Source organism: Eulemur rufifrons, chromosome 11 (assembly GCF_041146395.1).
Source record: "Eulemur rufifrons isolate Redbay chromosome 11, OSU_ERuf_1, whole genome shotgun sequence".
NCBI classification, from domain to species: domain Eukaryota; kingdom Metazoa; phylum Chordata; class Mammalia; order Primates; family Lemuridae; genus Eulemur; species Eulemur rufifrons.
The window spans coordinates 13128789-13153213 of record NC_090993.1 but is presented as its reverse complement, the minus strand read 5'-3'; the positions used below and the strand labels follow the sequence as shown (position 1 = coordinate 13153213).

Here is a 24425-nt window from a genome sequence, read left to right as displayed (position 1 = left end):
CGAGAGCGGTGTGGCTCGGTCTGTCCCTCTGGGGGTCTCACGCACACAGGGCACAAGCAAAGACACAGCTAGAAATGCAATGTGCACACACAATTGTATAGTTTTAGAAATACATAACCTACGTAAATACATATCCATACATAAATGTTAAAAATAAAATATACATGTCTACACACATAAATTAGGAGCACCGCCTGCCAGTCTGGGGCACACCTCTGTCCAGGGTGGGGGAAGAAAGCGTGTCTACGGCTACCTGTATATGCACACATACATACATGCACACATGTACACACATACATATGTAAAAATAAACATATACATATTACACATAAGTACACAAATGTACAAACAAATACATGAATACATATAAATATTGTGTTTTGAAAGGAGGCTCCAGCGCGCCACCCCGGCAGAGGCCCCCCCCCCCCCCCGCACCTGTGTCCCCCACACGGGCAGGACGCGCGTCCTCACGAGTCGGCACACTCGGTAAATACCGATCGGGAGAAAAAAGGACGCATGAGGGGAGGGGAGGAGATGCAAGACACGCAGAATTTTTACATGGGGTTTAGCTGTGGTTTCCTGGCTTTCATTTTCTTGTAAGTTCACTGTGTAAATAAAATGCTTTCACCACTTGGAGCCTGAAAAACTCCACGCAGGAAAGAGAGATTTTTATTAAGCATTCCCTATGTGGTAACTTTAAACTCATTAGCCAATAAATCTGAAGGGCTTGTTTAGATCATTTCACCAATGGGATAAAACCTCACCATTTATAACTAATGCAGCCCTGTGGGAAAAAACATACACACACATTCACGCACTACATGATGATGTTTCAGTCAACAACAGACCACATGTACGACGGTGGTCTCGTCAGATCGTAACACCGTATTTTTACTGTGCACTTTCCTTGTCTAGATACACAAACACCACCTATTGCAACCGCCTGGTATTCGGCACAGTGACACGCTGTGCAGGTTTGCAGCCTGGGCACAACTGCCCATCCCACGTAGCCTGGGATGCCGCAGGCCACGCCATCTAGGCTCGTCTGAGTGCACTCTCTGATGTTCACACAGAGACAAAAAGCTCCAAACAACGAACTTCTCAGAACATATCCCCATCATTAAGTGATGCACGACAGGACGGTGTGCATTAATATATTTTAAAGAGCCGTGGCCTGCAAATTCCCTGCGGTAACTTAAGGCAGGCTGACAGTACGTACAGATTTGCAGGACACGAGATTCGCTTCTGCTGCCTCCGTAGGGCAATTCCTAGTAAAAGCTGTACACGTTCTTCACATTGAATTACCACTCCCCCCATCCTTCTTTTTACTACTGTCTTAAGACAGTTTCTGAAAAACAAATTTTCTACAGCAAAACTAAGACAGATAATGTACACAAGACAGCCCAAGTTTTAGAGTCAGACTGATGGATTCGGAGAGCTGACACCCTATTTATTTCTAGCCAACTGCACAACCTTAGATAAATTTCTTCATCTCTCTAGTGTTCTTGCAACATGGGCACAGAAACACCTACTCTGACAGGTTGTCACGCAAGGCAAATAAATGAAGTAACTCAAGTAACGCGCCCGGCACAGCGTCCGCCCTCAGGGAGGTTCCTAACGCTCGGCGACTTCCTCCGACACGTTATCAACAGAGATCCGCTGACAGGCAGGCCAGGGCTGTCCAAGTCACACTCAAGTTCTTCCCATTCTGCAGAAGAAACAGAAGCCTGGAAAGCAAACTGACCACCACATTCACTTTCACTAACCATTTTTTGGGCACCAAACTGGTCTTGGAGGAGCAGGTGGCCCCGGCTGGCGTGACAGTGAGGCCAGGACGACCGAGGGGCCCCGAGTCCGCAGGAGGAGCTTGAAGCTCTTTACTGAAAATGGTTTCATTTCAGCAAAGCCTGGCAGCCTTCGGTGGCGGAGCCACAGATGGTTCAGGGTCGGTGCTCAGAGAAGCAGCAGCGTTGTGATGCTACATCGTGCTGAGCAGAATGGAATTTTCTCTTCCTAGAGTTACGGTTAAAGTAATTTTGCCTCCCAGGCCATTTCGAAATAAATCCCCACAGCAAATCCTAGCCGGCCTGGCAACTGCTTCATGCAGAAACCGGGGAGCAGCCGGCTGCCCTGAGTCTGTTGGTTCTGATTTACAAGCGTCCCCCACGGCCTCGTTCAGTGGCTGTGACCACTGGTGTTTGCCAGCGTTGGCACAGGCCACGCACTGCGAAGCGAGGGAAGGCAGGCAGGGCTATCGGAAAGATTCAATCCCGACAAGTGGATATCGTGTCCACGTATTACCGTGGCAGGGCCCCCGGCCAAGGCACGACTCCCTTACGTTGGATCCATTTATGAGGAGCTTTTCCAGACGTTTCTCACGGAATCCTCACAGCATCCCCATGAGGCCTCGTCCCATTGGGCAGGTGAGCAAACAGGAGCTCAGAAGCAGAAGGACACAGCCCCGTTCTAAATGGCTTGCCATCAGGGTGACCTTTGCCCCTTGGCCCAGGGCCAATCCTAGTGCGCCTGCTGCGTCAGTAGTAGCACCCCCTCCGGTGCCATCTGGACCACAGGGACGCGGCTCTCCCACCTGGTACACGCACAGGGCTGCAGTCTCATGCCGGTCTTCCCCCACCTCCCCCCAGCTCTGCGACGCGAGGGTGTCACGTGGGCAAAGCCGGATGACAGTGCCCAGCCAGCACAACCCTGAAGGGGAAGGGGGGCCATGTGGCAAAACACAAAACCCCAAAGGCAGATGGAACTGGGGGCAGGGAGGTGGGGGGACCCAGAGGAGGTGCCGCCGGGGTAAGTCCAGTGCCTGGGCTGGGGTGGAGGGTTCTGCGTTGCCGGCAAAACGCACACCATCCTCCCCTCCCTCCCCACCAGGCCACCGCCACCCACCTGGTCCCTCAGACCCAGGGCAGCAGTCACTGGCTCAGGGATGCCCAGTCCCCCGAAGGGACTCCCTTTCTCCCCACCCCCAAGAGACAAAACTGGCCCCTCTCCTCAGCAATGACCAGAAAGCCAGACGCTCCATTAGACAGGGGATCGCAACACGGGGGCAGTGAGGGAAACCATTTATCCAGTGGACGTCTGAGCCCCATACTGACCCTGCAAGACGAGACACACTCTCTCCCCAGGAGTTGACCATGTGGCAAGAGGAGCAGGCAGCAGGTAAGGACTGAGACTTGGAGGAGAGCTGTGCCCACAAGAGGGAACCCGAGTCCAGACCTCAGGGGACGCAGGATCTGGGAGGCTCCCTGGAGGGGCCGTCTGGGATGGGCCTGGGCAAAATGTCACCAGCCCTGTTGGGGAGTTACGGGGTATTTCAGACAGTGAGAACATCTCATGCAAAGGCCCTGTGGCCAGAGAGAACACCTGAGTTTAGTGCAACTGTGCAAAGGTCGGGGGAGAGGAGAGAAATAAGAAGGATGTGGGGAGGGAGGAGAGAGACAGAGGGGCTGGAAGCATCAGTGGGGCTCGGGGTCTGGACGCTGTCACAGGCTTGGGCTTGTCCAAGGTCACGAGGAGCCAGTGAAGGACCCTGAGCACGGAGCGACCACACTCGTGCTGCTCCGCCGCACACGGAGTCGGGGGAGGATCTGGGGGCTGTTCCTCAACTCAGGTGAGACCTGGCAGGGACCTGACTAAGGGGGTGACCACAGCAACGTCCCCTGCTGGCTCCTTCCCCTCCGTGCACGTGCCTGTTCCCTGCAGGAGCGCGTGGCAGGTGGGACGAGGTGGGCCGGTCACCTCCATCCACAGTGGCCTCATCCATCAGTCTCACTTCCATTGTACCAGGACATGCAAAAGGTTGGCACCTACACTAAGCGTGTCTGGAGTGGAACTCCAGGCTCCCCACTGTCCCCAGTTTGTGCTCCCCCCTCCATGGGTCCTCCCCGTGGGCCACCCGTGAATTGTTCTTCTTCCCCCGACCCACACCCAGCCCATCCGCGTGCCCTGCCACCTCCCCCTCCAAATCAGGCCACCACCCACCCTCTGGCCTGGATGACAAATAGCCTACCCCAAGGGCGTTCCCACTGACCAGCCCCCAACAAACAATTCACAGCAGCAAGAACAACAGTTCTGTTTAAATCACCGCCATGACTCCCACGGCACTTAAAGCAAACGCCACAGTCCCTAGGACGTGTGTAGGTCCTGCGTGGCTGGCCCTGCCCCCACCCCCAGACCCACCCTGGGCAGGGCCTGCGAGGCCGGCCCTGCCCCCACCCCCAGACCCACCCTGGGCAGGGCCTGCGTGGCCGGCCCTGCCCCCACCCCCAGACCCACCCTGGGCCACTCTCCCTCCGGCTTGTGCAGGGAGAGCTATGTCAGGCTGGGCTGTGGCGAGCTCCTTCTGGAAGGAAGGAAGCCCCCCGGGGGGCTCTGGCTTCATTAAGCATCGCCCCCTCAGGGCTGTCCGGACCAGTGGTCCACCTAGCAGACCCCCAGGCCGGCTCTCACCACCTCGGCCCCACCTGGTGTCCTCCTTGCCTGGATCCCAGTTCGCGGTGGTTTTATCAGCTACTCATGCTCGTTTCTGGTCTGCCTCCGCTGCCGCCCTCTGACCCCAACTGGTGTGAGGGCAGAGGTCAAGGCTGCTGTGTTCTCTGTGCCCTCGCAGCCTCACACACGGTGTGCTCAACATTTACACCTGTTGAATGATGGATGCAGAATGAGGAAGGGGAGGAGGGAGGCATCTTTTCTGAGTCCAGTGGGAGGGTCAGGCCTCTGTGGCAACAGTCCCGTGTTAATGCCTGGGGACAGGGTAGGTCAGCCGGGAACGCCTGTACACATGGTGGGGTGGGTGGGTGGGAAACACAGTGGAGACAGGGCTCGAAAGGGTCCACTCTGCTAGCCTGGCCACATGGTCCCCACCGTCACCACGTCAAGAAGGAAACGGTGGCTTTGTGTGCTTTCTAACTGCGACCTTTTAGAGACTCAGGCACTTCTGTTAGGGGGAGGAGAATGGCATTTTGCATACACTAGTACTTTTTGGTACAAGTTGTTAGAAGTTTTGTGATACAGATGAGGATCAATCAATTAATATTTTATTTTTTAGAGACAGAGTCTCGTTCTATTGCCCAGGCTGGAGTGCAGCAGTGTGATCATAGCTCACTGTAGCCTGGGACTCCTGGGCTTAAGCGATCCTCTTGCTTCAGCCTCCCGAGTAGCTGGGATTACAGGCACAGGCCATCACGCTTGGCTAATACTTGTTCCTTTTTTAGAGATGGGGTCTTGCTATGTTGCCCAGGCTGGTCTTGAACTCCTGGCACCTCAAGCAATCTTCCCACCTCAGCCTCCCTAAGTGCTGGGATTACCGGCGTGAACCAATGCACCTGGCCAATATTTTAAATGAAAGGTTTAAAAGAACGGAATCATTTATATCTCCAGGCTAAATCAAACAAGTATAAAAATATAACCAGAATATCTTGCATCACCACAAAAATATTCCTCTCTTTTGAGAAGTTGAAAATTACATTCCGCAAAAGGGTAATTACAGAAAATATCCAATCCCATTGTTCTCAGTGCCAGCTGCAGCTGGTCCTTGTCTTCAGCTACACTCATCACCATTTCTCTGGTGTCCTTTTTTCCTCCCTCGCGTGGCTGACGTGCAGGACGAGCCTGTCGTCTATCTGGTGGACACCTGGGGTCCAGGCCCCACTGCCCAGTCCAGCCACTCAGCCAGGAAGTGCTGCCAAGGTGCCTTCCTTGTTTAACCTCTTTGTTTACAACTGCGTGACCAGCAACTAACTCGATTCTCAGCTGGACCAGGGGTGTTCCCACAGGGGTAGGAGCCCTCGGTGTGAGTCCTGGCTGCCCTTCTGACACTCTTGGGGGTTGGGCAGCCCTCCTCTGGGTAGCCAGGTACGAGAACTCTCACACCACTCACTGGGCAGCTGCAAAGCACGACAGCTTTCTGCACTGCTTACCGATGTACCAAACATACGTCCAGGTTAACGTGAACCCCCTAAATGGTATCTTCCAACAGGCCACGCAAAGCTACTAACGGTCCTCTAGAGCCCTTATGAAACACACAGGCACTGCGCCAGAAAAACCCAAGTACAGCTTCAGTTACATAACTGTGTTAGCCGCAGGGCTAACTGATTATCATAGGAAGACATAAACTGTGTGTGAGTGTGTGTGTGTGTGTATGTGTGTGCGTGCGCGCGCGCATGTGCAAACTATTCCTCACGCTAAGGCAGCAGAGTCGCTGGCAAAGAGGTTGGCAATAAAAAGAAAACGATTTTAGAACAGGCATCTGAACTGAGCCGTTCACAGGAAATATGGACCACAGAATAGTTACATGTAGTCTCTACAGATTAGAAAGAAGCCAATCAATTGGCTGATACAGACATTAAATCCACAACCTTGACTAGAGGTCATGTGACAAAGAGCTGATGCACTGAGAAGGGTGACGTGCCCCCGAAGACCACGGTATCAGACATCGGAAGACAGCTCACCCGCAAAACCACGCACTGCACAAGGCACAGATACGCAGTATCAGGGAGAGCCGTTCTCACCCAAAACGGAAGATTTCGCTTCCGTGTGACAGTCAAGTGCCTGCCACCCACAGATGACCTGCTTGGAAATCTCTCTCCAGAGTGCTCTGCTGGGCAGAGGTGGCCCTGACCATCCCCGAGGGCACCGAGTTAGGGGTGGAGGGGCTGACAGGTAGCAGCTCGCAGAGTCCTCTGGACGTGAGGACTGCGCGCCACATGCCTGCCCCGAGGGCCCTGCGGTCAAAGCCGCACCACCTGCACCGCCTCGCGCTGGGGGCGCCCCCTCTGTCTGGAGTAGTGGCACCCGACATTCCGTGTCGTGTGTGCCAATGATCCTCTGGACCTTGCCAGCGGACAGAGAGATGGGGTCATGCACGTGCGCACAGACTGCACAAAACATTCTACCCCTCCAACCACATCTGGGTTTCCGTGTAAACAGCAGCCCACGAAGGGCTGTGAGCATGGTGCCTCGCCCGGGATGTCTACACAGCAAACCCTCCAACGTCAGTCAAATGAATGACAGGCACAGCCCCACTGTGACTCGACTCCCTCAGCAACAGCAGCCGAAAAGGCCAGGTGACAGGGCCACTGCGTGACAGTTTGTGGGTCCTGCTACGCCTCGGTGTGCCACGGCTGTCTTCAGTCCCTGCTGCCACGAGGAGTTCATCCATCTCCTCTCGACCAAGCTCACCCACTCCAGCCTTGCCCGAGGCCGCGGACTGGAACCTCGGCCAGGTCGTCCACTGGGGCACTCTGCCACCCAGACCGCAGTCTGGAGCCACCACGCAGCGCGAGAGAGATGTCAAGACGGAGCTGGGGTCACCAACAGCTGGGGACGGCGGCATCCGGGCTCCGCTCCTGGTTCTTTCACTGCTCGGACCTCTGAGAAGCTGCGTTTTCTCTGGGCCTGTCTTTTCCCTGGTCACCCGCCTACCTACCTCGTCTTCTTTACCTTCTAAGACTCACTACGTAAGACGATGGTGTGAGCACTTTGAGGAAGGTAACCTGTCACACAAAAGGCTCACATCACTATCCTGGAACAGCTGCTGTCCAGCAAAGCCAAGCACTGGATGAGGCTCCAGGCCCACGATTCGCGAGGGCAGCTACTCAGCCTCTCTGAGCCTCGGTCGCCTGCTGGTACAGCGAAGACGGCAACGGCGTCACCTTCACAGGGCAGGTGTGGGAATCCACGAGCTGCCTCGCACGGAGCCTGATTTCCGGGAACGCCCAGTCAATGGCCTCTGCGCACACCCGCGGCAGCGCTGGCTGATCCCTGCTCACGGCTCCAGCCCTGCCCCCGGGAGCCGGCCGACACATGGCTGTCGTGACACAGCAGCTGAGCCGCCACAGCGCACGTTCCGTCTGGGGCCCGAGTCTGTCTTTCACACGAGGCTGGACCGTGGAAGCCCCTGCGCGGGCCCGACAGGACGGCCGCAGGGTTTGCCCGTCTGCAGCCCGACCCACGGGGCTGGCGTGCAGAGAGGCCCCACCCAGCCCGCACCCGCCGTTCGGACGGTCCCCGGGCAGTTCGATGATTTCCTCCGTGACTTCTCCTCCCCACTTATGGCTCCAGCTACACCCTCTGTGGCTCCTCAACCACAGTCGAATCCGGTCGGCCTCAGTTTCCCACCCACCCGGACGCTGTGTCTTCCTCAGGCGGCTTCCCCAGGCCTCCCTCCTCTTGTTCACGGACCTCAGCCGAGGCCACTGACGTCCCCACCTTGCCACACCATGTACTGTGGCACACGCGCCCCCCTCCAGGACCACCCCACTGCTCCCTCCAAGAAAGGCAACAGAGAAAGGGACCGTGTCACCAGCCACGCAGGAGAGTCTGAGCAGTGAGGACGCGCAGTCGTGTAGGTTAGAGAACACTCCAGGTGCGACGGAGGAGAAACACCCCGGCGTGTCTCGGGGGGGCCTCTGTCTCAGTCGCTGCAGTGAGCACTCAGGGGCCACTCGCCCCTCACAGGGCCACCCCAGACTGCCGGCTGCCACACTGCAGGCGCGCCGAGGGCAGGGGACTTGCTCAGGGTCACGCACGCTGGGAGGTGAAGGAGCTGGCAGTGTCCCCGTGCCGCGCTGCACATCACACAGCAGGGACAGACGCGCCCCAGACGGCCGGTCTCTCCAGCTTTGCGGTTGCTGCTGAGCCAGGTACGCGCCGAAGCCCTGAGCACGCAGACGGCGCCGAGGAGAAGGCAGAGGAAGGAGGAGAGGCTTTGGGGAGATGCTGACTGCTCAAATATACATGAGTTGGGAATATTTTTTCATGACTGAACTAACTCTTAGAAAGAAATGTGAGCTGCTCAAGGGAGACGGCTCCTCCCTCGAAAGCAACTGGGAAGGGCGTGGGGCCCCGCAGGGCGGACCGGGGAGTGTGGTTGCCACAGCGCAAACACCAAACCTTGGGTACTTTTTAGAGAAAGTCAGCAGGGATTTGGGCATTTACGGTGCATCCCCAGGGAGAAGTTAAAAGAGTGTGCATGAGGTCCACAGGGGCGGGGATTTGTGTCTGTCTTGTTCCCAAGGCACCTAACAGGCACCTCGCTGCGTGGGTCCCCGCGGCGCACAGCAGGCCAAACGCACGGAGGTGCTCGCTGGAGGACCACGAGGGAGGAAGGAAAACGACAGAGCGACAGAGCCCGCAGCGCCTGGGCCAGGTCTGGGGCGAGGGGCCCTTCTGAGCAGCCCGAGGCACGGGCAGGACCCACACGGATGAGTGTGGGGCACGTGTGTGTGAGCCTGCGAGCCCAGGCGTCACAATCCCCGAGACCCTGGATTTATACCTTTGTCCTTACGCACAAATGAGCTTAAACATATAGTCCAGGGATGCCCAGAATGGGTGATACATAAAAAATGTGCTACCATTTTTGTAACCCTTTTTTTTTTTTTTTAAAGTCTTAGCATCTGAAAAATAATATTGGGAGCCCAAAGAAGCACACAAACTGCAAGGAAGTGGCAACGGCCCATTCTTATCTCTGGAAAGCCCTGGCCACAGGCCAGGGGGACAGAGAGAATCTCTGGAGAAGCCAGAAGTCTCCGCAGGGCCCCAGAGGAGAGGGCCTGGCCCTCTGCGACCCAGCGAAGAGGTGAAGAATCCACCACAAGGTGCACCCAGACGGGCGTGGGAGGAAAGACGTGAAGGCCGCCGCCTTGGGGCAGAAATCCTGCCCAAGCGGCAGCTCACGCCTGTAATCCCAGCACTCTGGGAGGCTGAGGAGGGAGGATCACTAGAGGCCAGGAGTTTGAGACCAGCCTGAGCAACACAGCAAGACCCTGTCTCTACAAAAAATTTAAAAATGGAAAAAATTAGCCGGGCATGGTGGTGAGTGTCTATAGTCCCAGCTACTTGAGAGGCTGAGGCAGGAGGATCGCCTGACCCTGGAGTTCAAGGTTGCAGTAAGCTATGACCCTGCCCCCCCATCCCCGTCCCCTATCAAGGTCACACTTCCAGAGCCCAGCTCCAGAGGTGTTGCCAAGGGAAACACTCCATTTATTTATCAATAAATATAAACATGTTATTGATTTTATTTAACAAGCATAACACAGACTACGTATTTATCCACAGGGACGTGCTCTGTCTGCTTTAAAAATAACGCGACTCACGTATTCCTTGATGACAACCCCGTGAGATCTGTACTGTCATTCACCCGCATTTATCCAAGGAGGAAACTGAGTCACAGAGAGGTTAAGGGACGTGCCTGGGGTCACATGACGAGTAAGTGGTAGAACCAGAATTAACCTTAGAGGCCCAGCTCCGGAGTCTGTGCTCCCAACCACCGCACCACGGCACGTCTTACTAGAAGATTCTCCCTGTTCCAGTGCCCCCCACAACACAACCCCACAGCCCCAGCGCACACGGCTGAGACCTGAAGGAGAACGCTGCGAAGACGAGACAGGGAGCCAAGGGCCCGACTCACACGCGTCCACGAGGCCACCCGTCTGCGCCCCGGCCCCACACACGAGCTAGAACGTGGCCACAGGCCCAGGGCGCTCGACAAACATGACTGCCGGACAGCACTTCCCTCGTCCCTTCTGAGTCCGAACAGGGCACGGTCCCTGCTCACGTCAAAAGCAGGACTTGCTGTTATCTGTCCACACCCTCCTCAGCCTACGCGGCTTCTGGCTGTGCCGGCCGAGCCTGGACAGGCCTCTGTGCGTTTCCTAAACCGCAGCTCAGGCTTTCAAAGACAGAAGCTATTCCCACTGCCCTGCCTCTCGGCAACGCTATTTTTTCCTGAGCTTTAAATTACGCAGCTTCAGGATGGGGGTCTCACAAAGCGGACAAAGTCGGGGCCCCGGCATGACACCAGCTCCCGGGCAGGAAGGCCGGCCAGGCCGGCAACCAGCTGGGAGCCGAACTCTAACGTCAACAGGGATGCTAAGAAATGCCTATTGCTCGGGGAACTGAGGACACAAGGGTGACCACCTGGGCCCTGGACACAAGCATTTCAGTGCTTAAAAGAACTTCAGAGCAAGCAGTTTTGTTCCCAACAGACTTGTACAAGTTGTTCAAGGGTGAGATTATTCCTTCAGGAAGGTAGCCTCAAAGTGCGTTCTTTAATTCCACCAGGCACCTAGCTTTGCGGTGTCTGGTGCAAGGAGGGAACCCTAACCTTAACTGAGAGCTGATGGCACCCCAGGCACATCACCAAGGATTTATGTAGGTTGACCCCGCCTGTCTAAGAGAAATTTTACAGGTAAGGAAACAGAAGCCCAGAGCTTGCCAAGCTGTTCGATGCTGTCCTCCAAGTGGCAGAGCCTGGTTTTGGGCCCAAGTCGGTTCCTTCCCCAGTGATGCAGGCACACCACCTCCATGCAGGAACTTAAGCACCGATCAAAGCTGTGAACAAGCTACCTGAGCCCAGAGATGAGGCGGCCGGGTGGGTGTTTGGGAGGACAGGATGGGAACGTGAAAGGTTTCCATGGGCAGGAATCCTACCCAAGCAACACGCACTAACCCACATCATCGATGTGTTCCAACACGGCGTAAGTGACAGCAAGCCGGTCTTCTATGCAGCGAGCAAGACAACTGCCGTGACACACAAGGCAATTGCATTTCTAACGCCGTAAGTCCTGGAAAAGGCAAGCTGAAGGCATCTATGATCGAAAAAGCAGGGTGCAGGCCGGGCGCGGTGGCTCACGCCTGTAATCCTAGCACTCTGGGATGCCGAGGTGGGAGGGTCGCTCGAGGTCAGGAGTTCAAGACCAGCCTGAGCAATAACAAGACCCCGTCTCTACTAAAAAATAGAAAGAAATTATATGGACAGCTAAAAACATATATAGAAAAAATTAGCCGGGCATGGTGCTGCATGCCTATAGTCTCAGCTAGCCGGGAGGCTGAGGCAGGAGGATTGCTTGAGCCCAGGAGTTTGAGGTTGCTGTGAGCTAGGCTGACGTCACGGCACTCTAGCCTGGGCAACAGAGTGAGATTCTGACTCCAAAAAAAGAGAAAAGGCAGGGTGCTCCGGAGCTCAGCATTCACCTTCCACCAAATCCAGTCGCCCAGGTTGGACTGCACGGTGAACACACTGAGAAGCAGTCTCCTCGCGGTCGGGTTTTTCTAGATTCCCTTCCTGTTGAAGGGGATCCCACGCTGTATGGGTCAATTGCAAAGGACACACACAATCATTCTTGATCTCTATGCAAAAAGACAAAAAAATCTAGAGTGAACAATTAAAAGCGACGGCTGCTAGGAGACTCAGAACACCATAAACCACACCTAGCAAATGCAAGATAAACGTCCTGCCCACCATCATCCCACGGATGTTCCCTCGTTTGGTGAAGAGCTTGCTCCGGAGGGCACACCCCACAGAAACGCTCGGGTCACAGAACACACCTCTCCAGCTGTGAGGGATGCAGCAAGAAAGGCTGTCCCACTTCTGCATGAATTCTAATTATCTCCCATCTTCCTCAGTAGACGCTGTTAGCGAAAGTGATGGAGATGGAAGCTATTTACTCACTCCCTTCACACCAGCGGGCGCTTCCTGGGCAGAAGTGGATCAGCAGACGTGCTGTGTGTGTCCTTCCAGAGATCCTCACTGGGGCCAACCAAGGTGCTGGGCAACGGCTGGCCCTGCCGCAGGTGGTCCTGGTCCTCCTGCCTCCTTCCCTGCCCAGCCTTTCTCTGCGGTGACCCCCCTCCCCACGTCACCCATCACTCACACTCTGCAGCTCTGCCAAGAGCCGGGTTGAGAATGAAAGACCGGTGGATAAAGACCTCAGATCTGCCTCTTCCCAAGGGAGCTTTCGTTCTAATAATAAAGGCTTCATGAACATCAAGGGCTTCACCTTCCTCAATCACTCCAGTGGGGGGGGGGTGAGAACAGGGTGGACACGAGGCATGGACAATGACAGCGAGCAAGGCTACGATTTGTGGATCTGGGTTCTTGCTCTGGTGCCCACAGAAACATCACTCAGGGTGTTTCCAGAACCACTCTGTGCAGGTGCCAGCCCCGTATCTCCCAGGCTTTGCACACTCACCCCTCCAGGACTGAATACAGCAGAACTTCGCACAGCGCTGCAGAATAGGTGCCAGTCCCTCGCCCAGACGTGGCAAATAGGTTTGGCTCCTGTGCTAGCCCCAGCGGTCAGGAGCTGCCTGCGGACGCGACGGAGCAGGACTGTGAAGCCCGTCGGGGGCGGGGGCCGTGGACCCGCCGTGCGCAGCGGGGAGGCAAACCGGGAAGACTCCGTTTCTCCCCAGACATTTGGGCTTAAAGACCAGCCCCCGGTGCCACGCAGAGCTGGAGAAACGTAGTCTGTGTCTGTGGAAGTATAAACAGGCACAGCATTTCTGAGGGGAATATGACTTTGCAAAATGTTCATAAGCTCTGAAGTTATTCTAAGTAAATAATCAGAGATGCAAGTGAGTTTTACAATAACAAAACAGTGCAAATAAATGAAAGGTCCCCACACAGGGAACTAATAGAAAAAAGCCTGGGGCTGGGCGTGGTGGCTCATGCCTGTAATCCCAGCACTCTAGGAGGCCGAGGCGGGTGGATCGCTCGAGGTCAGGAGTTCGAGACCAGCCTGAGCAAGAGCGAGACCCCGTCTCTACTAAAAATAGAAAGAAATTATATGGACAACTAAAACATATATAGAAAAAATTAGCTGGGCATGGTGGCGCATGCCTGTAGTCCCAGCTACTCGGGAGGCTGAGGCGGTAGGATCGCTTAAGCCCAGGAGTTTGAGGTTGCTGTGAGCTAGGCTGACGCCACGGCACTCACTCTCGCCCGGGCAACAAAGCAAGACTCTGCCAAAAAAACAAAACAAAACAACAACAAAAAAAAAACGCCTGGAACATCCATGATATGGAACTCTCTATATATTAAAAGGAATGGTCTTTGGGAATATTTAAGAATATTAAAAAAAAAAAGCCCACGTTCATGAGAACATCTTTACAAAGATTACAAAGCAATACAAACAGTATGATCCAACCTTACTTAGAGTTTTCAAAAACTGTGCCTGTGAAACCACAGTAACCGAAAGGGTACCAGGCAGAGGTAACCACGACCACCTTCGAGTGGCGGGATCACAGGTGATCTCCAATTTGTTCTTTACGGTTTTCTGAATGATTTTCGCAAATAATTGGTATCATGAAATATGTGGCTTTTGTAGGCAGAAGAAGAACAGCAAGTGCATTTTACAGAAACGGGCACCAGAGGTCCTGATATTCTAACCGTTTTCCAGGGAAGGGGCCGGTCTCGTCTGGGAACCGCAGAGCGGGATCGGGGGTCTGTGATACAGTGTGCACGTGGCCTGTCTCAGCACCAGCTTGCATCCTTGCAATAACCCTCATTCCTTAAATAAACGCTTATTCCTTAACAGGAGGCCACAAGAGTCCGGGAGGAGAGAGCAGGCTGGAGTCCAGCCCCCAGCACAGCCCCCCACCCAAAGTAGCTCCCCGCCCAGCCCCAGGGGTGAAAGTTTTTCAGAGATTTCAGGGCTTTCTTTTCGGGGAATTCCCCCTCCCCCTAAGTTTCCCAGAAGAAATAAGGAAGCAAACAAGTAAAAGCACCTCAATTTGTGGAGGCTGAAAGCAGTACAGACCTGGGGATGAGGGAGGCATGAATTTTTAGTGAGGTTGAAAAAAATAAAAGAATCCTCAAAAATGTTAATATGGTAGTCAAACAATTGTGTGTGTTTTCCATTGGTTATAAACAGTCCTCTTTGTAACCAAGGGTACTGCTTGTCAAGTCTTCCAGGAGGAAAAGGAGCTGTTGGCAGATGTTGACAAAATGCAAGCAAGGCCCTCCCCCCCACCCCTTGCCCCATCCCCTGCTTGGAGGGGTGTGAAATGGGGGGGGGGGGCAGCAGCTAAATGCCAAAGACCAAAGGAAGTCACACCCCCCCACTGCACTCCTGTCTCCCAATTAGCTGTGAGCTGGTCCTAAACCCAGAATGCAAGGTGAAATTTCTAAATTGGATGCTTCAGGTGTACAAAGGAAAATAACTCTGCATCCTTCAAGCCCTTATATGCAAAACAAATAGATGGTCAGGTTAGATTTTGAGTTTCCAAAGACACAAGCTCATCTGAGCTTCCTATTTGACGTATATGTATGTACATAAAACCTCACAATGAAATAGCAAAACATCCCGGAGGTCGCTGGCAGGCGCAGGAGAGAGCTCTCTTCCCTCCCCGACAAGCACCAGTCTCAGCAGATGTCGGGAGCGTTTCCACAGAAGATTTGTTCTTAAAATCCTTCCATCCTCCCACGGCCACGAGAGCGGCTGAGAGTGCAGATTCTTGCACCAACAGCCTGGGTGTGGATCTGCCCCTGTGAGCCGCGTGACCCTGGGTGAGACGCCCCCGTCCACCCACCCTGCAGAGTTGGAAGGCTTGGACGTGTGAGCGTCTCAGGAAATATCGGCTGTTCTGACTGTTGCTGTTTTTACTTTCACTGTCATCCCATCTTTCACTGTCAGCCTCTTTGTCTGATGCGGAGTCAACAGAGAGCAGAGCGTGGGCAGAGCCACGGAGTGTCCAAACCGGGACGTGCCGACCCCTTCCTTTCTAGGTAGGCGCAGTTCCACAGGAATACTTTACAGAGAGGAGACGCTTTGTGTAATTTTATCAGCACACTTTGCTAAGGAGAGGATTCCAGGCGGACAGGAGGCTGCTCCCTAACTTATCTAACACGTTTTAGAGAAATCCCACCTTCCTATACCCAGCCCCTCTTCCCTGCTCTAGCTGAGCTCCACGATTCTTGTACTTTGAGGTCCACGACGACTACAGAAAACAGAATCACCACCCAAACCCTCATTTGCAAGTGGGCAAGCTGAGGTCCTGGGCCCTGGCTTCTTGCTGGGTAGCCCCTGCCCTCTGCAGAGCCGCCCCAGGGCGGCCAGTGTCACCATGTAATGGTCTGTCCTATCACCACTGCTCCAAATTCTCGTTCTAACCCCAAGGCTCACTGCAAACACACAGCTCCAGGGTGGGACCCAGCAGACTATTGTCCTGGGGGTTGGGGGCGGGGGCGGGGGTGGGGGCGGGGGCCGGGGTGGGCAGCAGAGGTGGGTGTTCAGACAGCAAATGGGCCCAGCAGAGCAGAGGGGAACCGCGGGTGGAGACAAACGGGTCCCCGTCCAGCTTCGCCACCAATGAACAGCGTGACGCTGGGCAGACGACTCGGCGTTCTCCTCTGCAGAATAAACGGGTTGGACTAAGAATAACTAAGGTTCTTTCTGGCTTTAAAAAAAAAAAATTGCTTTCCCTAGTCAAGTAGTGGGCCCTAACCTCATTGCTACTGTTCCTGCAGTTACAGGACTGTCAGAAAGAGGACAGGGTGGTATTTGTAAAATGCTTAGTACAGCACCCAGCACAAGCTAAGTGCTCAATAAACAGTGGCTCCAATTATGGCCAGCTAGCAAGTAAGGGCCCACTCACGTAGGAGGAGCACTTCTCTGAGGGCACAGCCACCGGCCTTTGGTGCAGAGCATGAGGTCAGTCCTGGGCACAGGAGAAAGGCCCTTCCTAACTCCAGGTGCATAAAGCCCCCAGAGGAGTGAGAGCTCAAACGCACAGGTGGGAGGTGCTGAGTTCTGACTCCCTTGAAGCAAACGCCTTGAGATGGGGACGGTGGTTTACCTCCAACAGCAGACAGGGACAAACGGCCTGCAGGTGACTCGGTCCTGAGTCCCACCTGTGAGCCACTGTGGTCTGCAGAATCAGAGAGGCAGGTGAGCAGGGACTACCACAGGCACAAAGTGGCAATCCGGGCAAAGTGAGGACACCAACACATGACACGTCCTTCGCAGAGGCAGCAGCCGTGATGACGATGATGCCGATGACGCAATGACGAGGAGGACCTGGTGCCCACAGCCGTCAGGGCCTTGCTGGCACAGCTCTGCCTGGGAACGGACCGCTTGACCACAGAGCAGGTGCGGCCCAGGCCCCCGGAGTCTCCAAAGACACGTTGCACGACGGGAGCTTGGGCTCTGCAGTCACGACGCCGACCTACGGGACAAGGCGCAACCCCACAAAGCCTTCACTTCCCACCTGGGAAACGCGGTGGTTAGAGCACCCACCCCAGAGAGAAACCGTGGGAATAAGACGCAGGTCTGCACGAGGCACAGGGCAGCGTCGGGGACCCCCTGAGCGTGGGAGGAGCACTGGCTCTGACCGCCACCGGTGCTGCCTGCCGGGCGCTGGCTCCGGCCACAGCCTCCCGGCGCAGACACGGGAATTAGGTCTGAGGCTCCTTCTCAAAGACCGGGGCGGCCAGGGAAGGATGCACCTCTGGCTTGATTCTGAGTCTGAGGAGGACGGATGCGACACCCACAGAGGCCAGTAATGGAAAACGCAGACTCCCCGTTGACATCTCTTTCCGGCTACTCCTCCAAGTCCAAGTGCGGGGAGCTCGGCGGGGCACGTCACAGATCAGCAGACACACACCACACACGCTCTCACTGCTGAAACCGGCAGTGGCTGAGGTCGTTCTGGGGACCACTGTTCACGGGCCTTGGGGCTACGAGGATGAGTTTAAACCATCACCCGGGAAACGATATTAGACAAATTCTGCACCCACCTCCCCTCACCTCTCCGTTAGAGACGGGATCTGACACAGCACTAAGGAATCACATCATCGCCTCTGCAGGATCTCAGGGAAATGGTCACTGGGTGCTTCCCTCATACGCGGGATCTGCGGTCAAGTTGATGCTGATTGCAAAGCAAACAAAATAGCCTCTCCCTACTGCCCATCCCCTACCGATTCCCTGTGCATTCAAGAATCTCCCTGTCACCTGGAGCCGCGTGGCTGGTTCACACGTGCTCACCTACACACACGCGTGCATGCCTTAGGATCTGGGGAAAAAGGGCACCAGGGGTCCAACCTGGAGTTAGGGGAGCTGGATTTCTCCCGACTGTGTGTGGTTCTCCGGATGAAGGTGCTAGCTCTCTCCGCCCCATCTGAACCGCCCGCCTGCTTCTTGTCTGCTCTCTGCAAGGACAAATGCCCCAGCAAAAGCTCTTCCTCTGAGCCGCGACACAGCCCTGAGCAGGGAGGCTTCCCCTGCCGCCTGCCAGATCTCGGCACGGCCAACGCTTTCTGAAACTGGACAACGCTTTCTGAAACTGCACAAAGACCATGTGTCTGTACGAAAGGCGGAGCCCCTCGCAGACCTTCATTCCTTTGATCTTTGCGATAACCCCAGGAGTATGGCTGACACTATTCTCCTTTATGACGACACCGATGAGTCAACCCAAAGACAGCAACTGTGTTTCAAGGTTCCCAGGTGACGTATGTACAAGGTGGAGGGATCTGATGGTGAAGCCACAAGCCCACGGGGCAGCAGCTGCCCTCAGGGGACCTTTTTCTGGTCCACAAAGCCAGCCCAAGGACCAGGGGGCCCTGAAGGAACACATCTGGTGCCTCATCACCAACCACGGCCTACGTGCACATGACTCTCGATTCTTATTCCGAGTCCAGCCACCGTCCTGAGCCAAGCCCCAGATGTCCAGCTCGGAGGGAGGCAGGATCACAGCCAGCACACCAAACCACCACCTGCCATCACCTGCCCAACCTGCTCCCCCGCCTGTGACTAGCACCCCATTCGCTCAGTCGTTCAAGCCACTACCCTGGAACCCTCCTGGCAACCCTGCCTCTCCCTCACCTCCATGTCCAAACCACTCTCTCCAAGCCTCCTCTCTCCTCCCAGAACACCTGCTCCCACCTTTGCATCTCCTCAGGCTGACTTTAACAGCCCTCTCACTGGCCCTCCCGTCTCCACCCTCATTATTGAAATTAATGTTTAAAACACAATGCTCACCACGCCACACCCCTACTGGGAATGCCCCATGGGCTCCTCATCGGCTACCTCCACTTTCTGTTCTTGTTATTCCAAGGTTTCAGCCTCGCGAAAACACTCATGCTCATCAGCAGCGACATCCTTCAGATGTCCCTCAGGCCCCCTTGCTCTTGCATCGCTAACTTCCCACCTTCCGCACTTTCATTCCCACTTCAATACCCAGCCCAACTAGCCCGTCGGCACATTCATTCCCACTTCAATACCCAGCCCAACTAGCCCGTCGGCACATTCATTCCCACTTCAATACCCAGCCCAACTAGCCCGTCGGCACATTCATTCCCACTTCAATACCCAGCCCAACTAGCCGTCGGCACCCCAGAGGCAGTCACTCCTTCCTCTGCACTGCTGTAGCAATCGACCCATGCCTCTAATATGACAAACAGAGCCGGCAATTGCAGAGCACGCCCCTGACAGCGCCAGGTGCTCCGCTAAGCACTGACACATACAGATAGGCTCACTTAATCTTCATCCTTCTCTGTAAGATCCTATCATCATCCCCATTGTATAAAAGGAGGAAACTGAAGCCAGAGATTCCAGTGACTTGCCTAAGTGGCTGGATTTGAACCCAGGGAGTCTGGCACCGGTACCTCATTTCTTAATTACTACCCTCAGCACACTTGATTACACTTACTGATTCCATGTTTATCTACTACAAGGCCAGGCAGTTCTGCACAGCAGGGAACATGTGCTACTTACATTGCAGACCCAGAGCCCAGAAAATGACACAAAGCTGACAGGAGCTGGAGGGGCGTCTGTCCAACAGCAGACAGGAGGCCAGCCCCAAATGAGTGGGCCTGCTCTGTACTTTCCAAGTTAATTAAACCAAATGGGCTTCCCCTGTAATTGCAGGACGGAAAACAAAACCCCAAGTGGAAGAGACAAGGCAATACTTTCATGCCATTTTCCTTTAGTTAATTACATAGAGAAATTAACCCTGCTTCGAGTTCCTCATTCAGATGCCAAATCAGTGTCATTGGCAGGTACAGAGAGCTCTGCCTCCCTGCACTGGGCGCTCTGGGCTGGGCACACCTAGGTGGGGCCCGCACCCTGCAAGGTCCCTCCAGAAGTCCACTCTGAAGGTGGGTCATTCGTGAAGAAAACTGACACCCACCGCCACCCTCTTGGGCAGAACTCCACCCAGCACCCCCTCCCCTCCCCAGTCTCCAAGACGCCTAAGCCACAGCCCCTCACCCTTGTGGCCAAGAGTTTGTGCATCTGTAGAAAGGAGATGCAATGTGCCATTCACGCCGGGCACGGGTCATGGCTTTGGGCTTCCTGAAGAAAATCCTGCGAGCAAATGCGCAGCCAGAGAAGCGGGCAGCTGTGCGAGTCGGCAGCCACGGCTGCGCCCAAGACCCGTGCGCACGAGCTCTGCCCTCGAGACCTGAAGCCTCGCGCTCAACGGCAGCTTGTGCAGGGCTCTGTCCACCAAGGGGCTCAACTGTCAAGAGGAAGAGAGAGTTTAAGTGGGATAAAGATAAGAGCAGCTCAAGTGGCCCAAGAGACGGCAATGGGTCAAATCAACCCAGAAACGGGAGAAGGAAAAGTCAGGAAAGAGCGCCAGGCCCCCAGGGACACAGATGGCTCCAGAGGGGACAGCTCAGGAGCAGGTGGCCGCCAGCAGCCCTTGGAGAGGACTGATGATGAGACAAACACCTTCCACGCGCACAATGCTTACCGTTTATAAACCGCCGTCACACACTGTTCCCACAACCACCTCTGAAATTCCCATCGTTTTGCCTGCACCAGAGATAAGGAAACTGAGGAGACTGAGGAATTGAAGTCTGAGCCAGCACTAAACCTGGGCTGTCTGTCTCCAAGCCCAGCGCACTTTCTCTAGGCTTGGAGACAGAAAACACGTCCCTTTGTCAGACTGTGAATGCACTTAGACAAAGCACCATCCTGGTGTGAGCAGACTGGGCTCCCGGGCAGGTGCCAACAGCCTCCTCTCCGGGCTTCCCTGGGGACAAGGCACACAGAGCTCCTGCCTGGATGCTGGGGCGGCTCCCCCATCCTTGTGGCCTCCTTCCTAGGTGGCCCAGCAGCCGTGCACCCCAACTCCGGGCAGACGCTGTCCCTCTGCCAGCCTGGGCTCCCCCGTCCCTGCCTAGGCAGACTCCCTGGCTGGCCCGGGCACTTAGCAGAGTGGGACAAGAACACCAACCACAACTTACTTCTGTGCCATCAGCGTCCTTCCTGCCAACCCGGCTGAATTCCTTGCTGTGTAAGCAGGGAGCCCTTCTGTGCCTGGTCCAAACCCCAGCCACCTCCTCGCCCAGGGTCCCCCGAGCCTCCTCCCGCGCTGCCATCTTCCCTTGTGACTCTGGGAACTTTTCTTGTCATCCACATCTTAAAAACAAACAAACAAGCAAAAACCTCACTGCTTCCTCTGGATTCTCAAGCACTATACGTCTTTCCCCCACACAGTTTAACTTCCTACTGCAGACTCCCATTCCTGACTCTGGTACTGAAGCTGTGGTCCTGCCCAGCGCTTCCTGTGAGCCCGCACGGTCACTTCCCACCGCGGTTCCGGGTCCAGCGGGAGCCCAGTGTGTGCCCGCTCGAGGCAGCCCCGTAGCGCCTGCTGCGGAACTACCTGTGGTTACTGGAGAAGGTAAATCTGATGGTTTGTCCGTCTACATGAGCATTTGGAAGTATTTTAGTTTTCAACACGACACAAGCATCTTGAACCAGAGGAATGAACTCCTAATGAGGGGATTTCGGGAACGTCCACTCGTGGGGAATTTTCCACGTTGGCGGAAGAAGTGCTGTCAGGGCCTGGTCTGGCCTGGACGGGCCGCGGTGACAGTGCGCAGGGGCAGCTCTGGCTTTTGTATCTCGGACACGCATGATGTCACGCGGTTGGCTCACTCATCCACTGCTGCGAGGGGACAGGGTGACAGCTGTCCAGGCTTGCATGGGGCCGAGGGGTTTCCTTGGGCCCAGGACTTTCCAGCTCTGAAGCCAGGACAGTCCTGAGCGGACGGGGACAGCCGGTCACCCGAGGGAGAGGAGACGAGTCAGCTGTGGCAGCGTGTGCCGGCGTGCAGGGCTCCTTAAACGTCGTGTGTTGTGACTGGTCCAAAGCCGGCTCCGTTTAAACTCCCCAATTGGAGTCTGGGGGCAGCTGTCCGCGCAATGGCTCTGTGCCGCCTCACCGTCTCGAGACTCACAATGCCTCGAAGTTGGGGAGCAACAGGGACACAGCGTCTGGGCCTCCAAAAGGGCCCGACTTGTGTGGGTTTCTGAGGGCTCCAGCCTGGCCGTTGCTGGCCTCCCTGGCTCGTGCCTCCATTTCTGGCTTAAAACCTGTTCCGGAGGAAGGCGCGCCCTGCTCATGCCTTCGGACACAAGGCTGCGTGGGCAGCCGCGGTGAGCAGAGGACACGGATGGTGGGGCTGAGAGAAGCCCAGGTGAAGAGGGCAGAGCAGGCTCGTCGTCCCCTGAGACTGCAGAGATAAACTCGGCCCGGCCCGGCCCGGCCCAGCTGAGAAGCTTCCCAACTTAAACTAGCAAGCCGTCTGCTGTGCGGACAGAAAGACTCCTGATTTCTCTGGGGGAAGACTTTCTGGAAAGAGCAACCCTCTCTCCAACACTGGGAAACCGGGGAATGGCAACTGGGGAAGTATTGGATCACACAGTTCAACGTTTAGATTCCATTTAGAGTATTATTGAATATCACATTAACAAAAACAAGAAACCGCAGTCGTCAAAAGAGGGAACATATGCTAGCACTTTTGATGTTCTAGCTTTGGGTTGTTCGGTGAAATGCAGGTTTGGACTGCAAGGGAAGGGAGACGAGGGAGGGGAGAGGGCCGCTGGAGGGTGCGTGTTCGGAAACTTGGCCGGGCACACAGCACGCTGCAGTGACACAGTGCGCAGGGACTCCGGGCACAGACCAACCAGGTTCAAATCCCGGCCCTGGTATGTGGGCTGCACAGGGCCCTTGCAGAAGGAAAGATCCCCCCTAGTGGTGCTTGGCATCTGCCGAACGCCCACCCAGCGCTGGGCACGCTGCCGGACGATGGCCACAGCGTCATGAGTACGGGAGCTGGTTTTATCACCCACATTTCACAAATCAATGGAAACTTAAAGGACAGAAGTAACTCATCCAAGGCCACACAGGTAGCGAGGGGCAGAACAAGGACCCCAGGCCTGACTCTCCCACGATGCCACGCTGCCTCTCCACCTCAGTTCCTGCAACACGGGTGTTGTGATTATAAGCAACAGCCTTTGAAAGCCGTTAACGCAATTCTCTGTACACGGGGGCTTGACTCAGTGTTGGCTGCCTGCCCCACCCCTCCCTTCCTCTTTTAGGAGGACGTAACCATTGCTCTAAAAAGCTGAGTCCAGAAATACCGGTGCCGGCCCAGGGGCTGCCGATTCCCGGTTGCCATGGCTTGTTCACTCTTCCCGGAGCTGTCGTGAGGAGCCTGGTGAAAGGACTGTCTTTGATATGTTTTTAGTCATCGAACTCAACTCTGCTTTTAGCAAAGGTGACAGTAAAATTGCTGCCTTTTCTTTTGCCAGTCAGCCTAGCATGCCACATGGAAGAGGCTTTCTTTTTCTCATATGATGTATACATGCCCAACCCTGGGGCTGAAATTCCAGTCTCCATCACGTGGTATTTTAGGATTTCGATGTAGATTCCCCCGTAACTCACTCTGCCTTCTTGTTTGCTGAATCACAACGTCTTCTGGCTGTGGGGCCTTGACTTGAATTGAGAGACAGATGCTTGGCAATTACAAGGCTTCCTTCCTACAGCAGGGGATTGGCAAGTAATTGCCTTGTTTTTTAAGGGAGAATTTTAAGCAGTATTTTAAAGAGCCAGACACACAGCTTTTACGTGACAGGAAAAATGAAATGCTCCTTAAAGTACTTCCACAGCCCTCCCTGATGCAAAAGGACCCACGACAGATTCCGCGGACACGAAGCCAAGACAAGAAAGGCCCGTCTGGACGGGCACCAGGTGTCGCAGCTGTGCTGAGTCAGTGCTGATCTGCCTCCGCTCCCGTCCGAGCACACAAAGGTGGCTCAGTTACTGCAGAGGAAATGATATAAATAAGCAAAAAGAAAATACCCTAAATCTCCATCACTCTCAGCTACATACTGTTTGCATTCTGGTAAATATCTTTCCAGATAAGATGGAAGAGTATAAGAGCGTGTGCATGTGTGTAGTTTAAAGACGAGTTGCTGCTCTTATTTTTTTACAACATTTTAACAGCAAACAGTAAACAAGTGTTTCGTCAGTAAATACACATTTCCATCCTCACTACTCAAAGTGTGGTCCTCGGGCCGGCGCATCTGCATCGCCTGGGAGCTTGTTGGAAATGCAGATTCTCAGGCCCCACGCCAGACCTGCCGAATCAGAATCTGCATTCTAACAAGATCCCTGGTGACTGCCGTGCGCTGTAGTTTCAGGAGCACTGAGCCACGTCACTTCAAGCAGCTGCCTCATACCGCGTGCTGTAAAGGTGCTATGATTTAGATAATCTCTTACCATCTGAACACTTAGCTTTTACATGAGTTTTCACTTTTCTAATCAGTACTGTGATGGGCATCCTCACACCAAACGTCTTCCTGTCCTGCCTGATTACCTGCCTCAGGTACACT

The 24425-nt window shown here is 54.9% G+C and overlaps 1 protein-coding gene across 1 annotated transcript in view; it reads right to left on the bottom strand.

Moving 5' to 3' along the window:
* Nucleotides 1-24425, bottom strand: part of PGBD5 (piggyBac transposable element derived 5) — an 85290-nt gene that overhangs the window by 29023 nt on the left and 31842 nt on the right. The window lies entirely within an intron of this gene.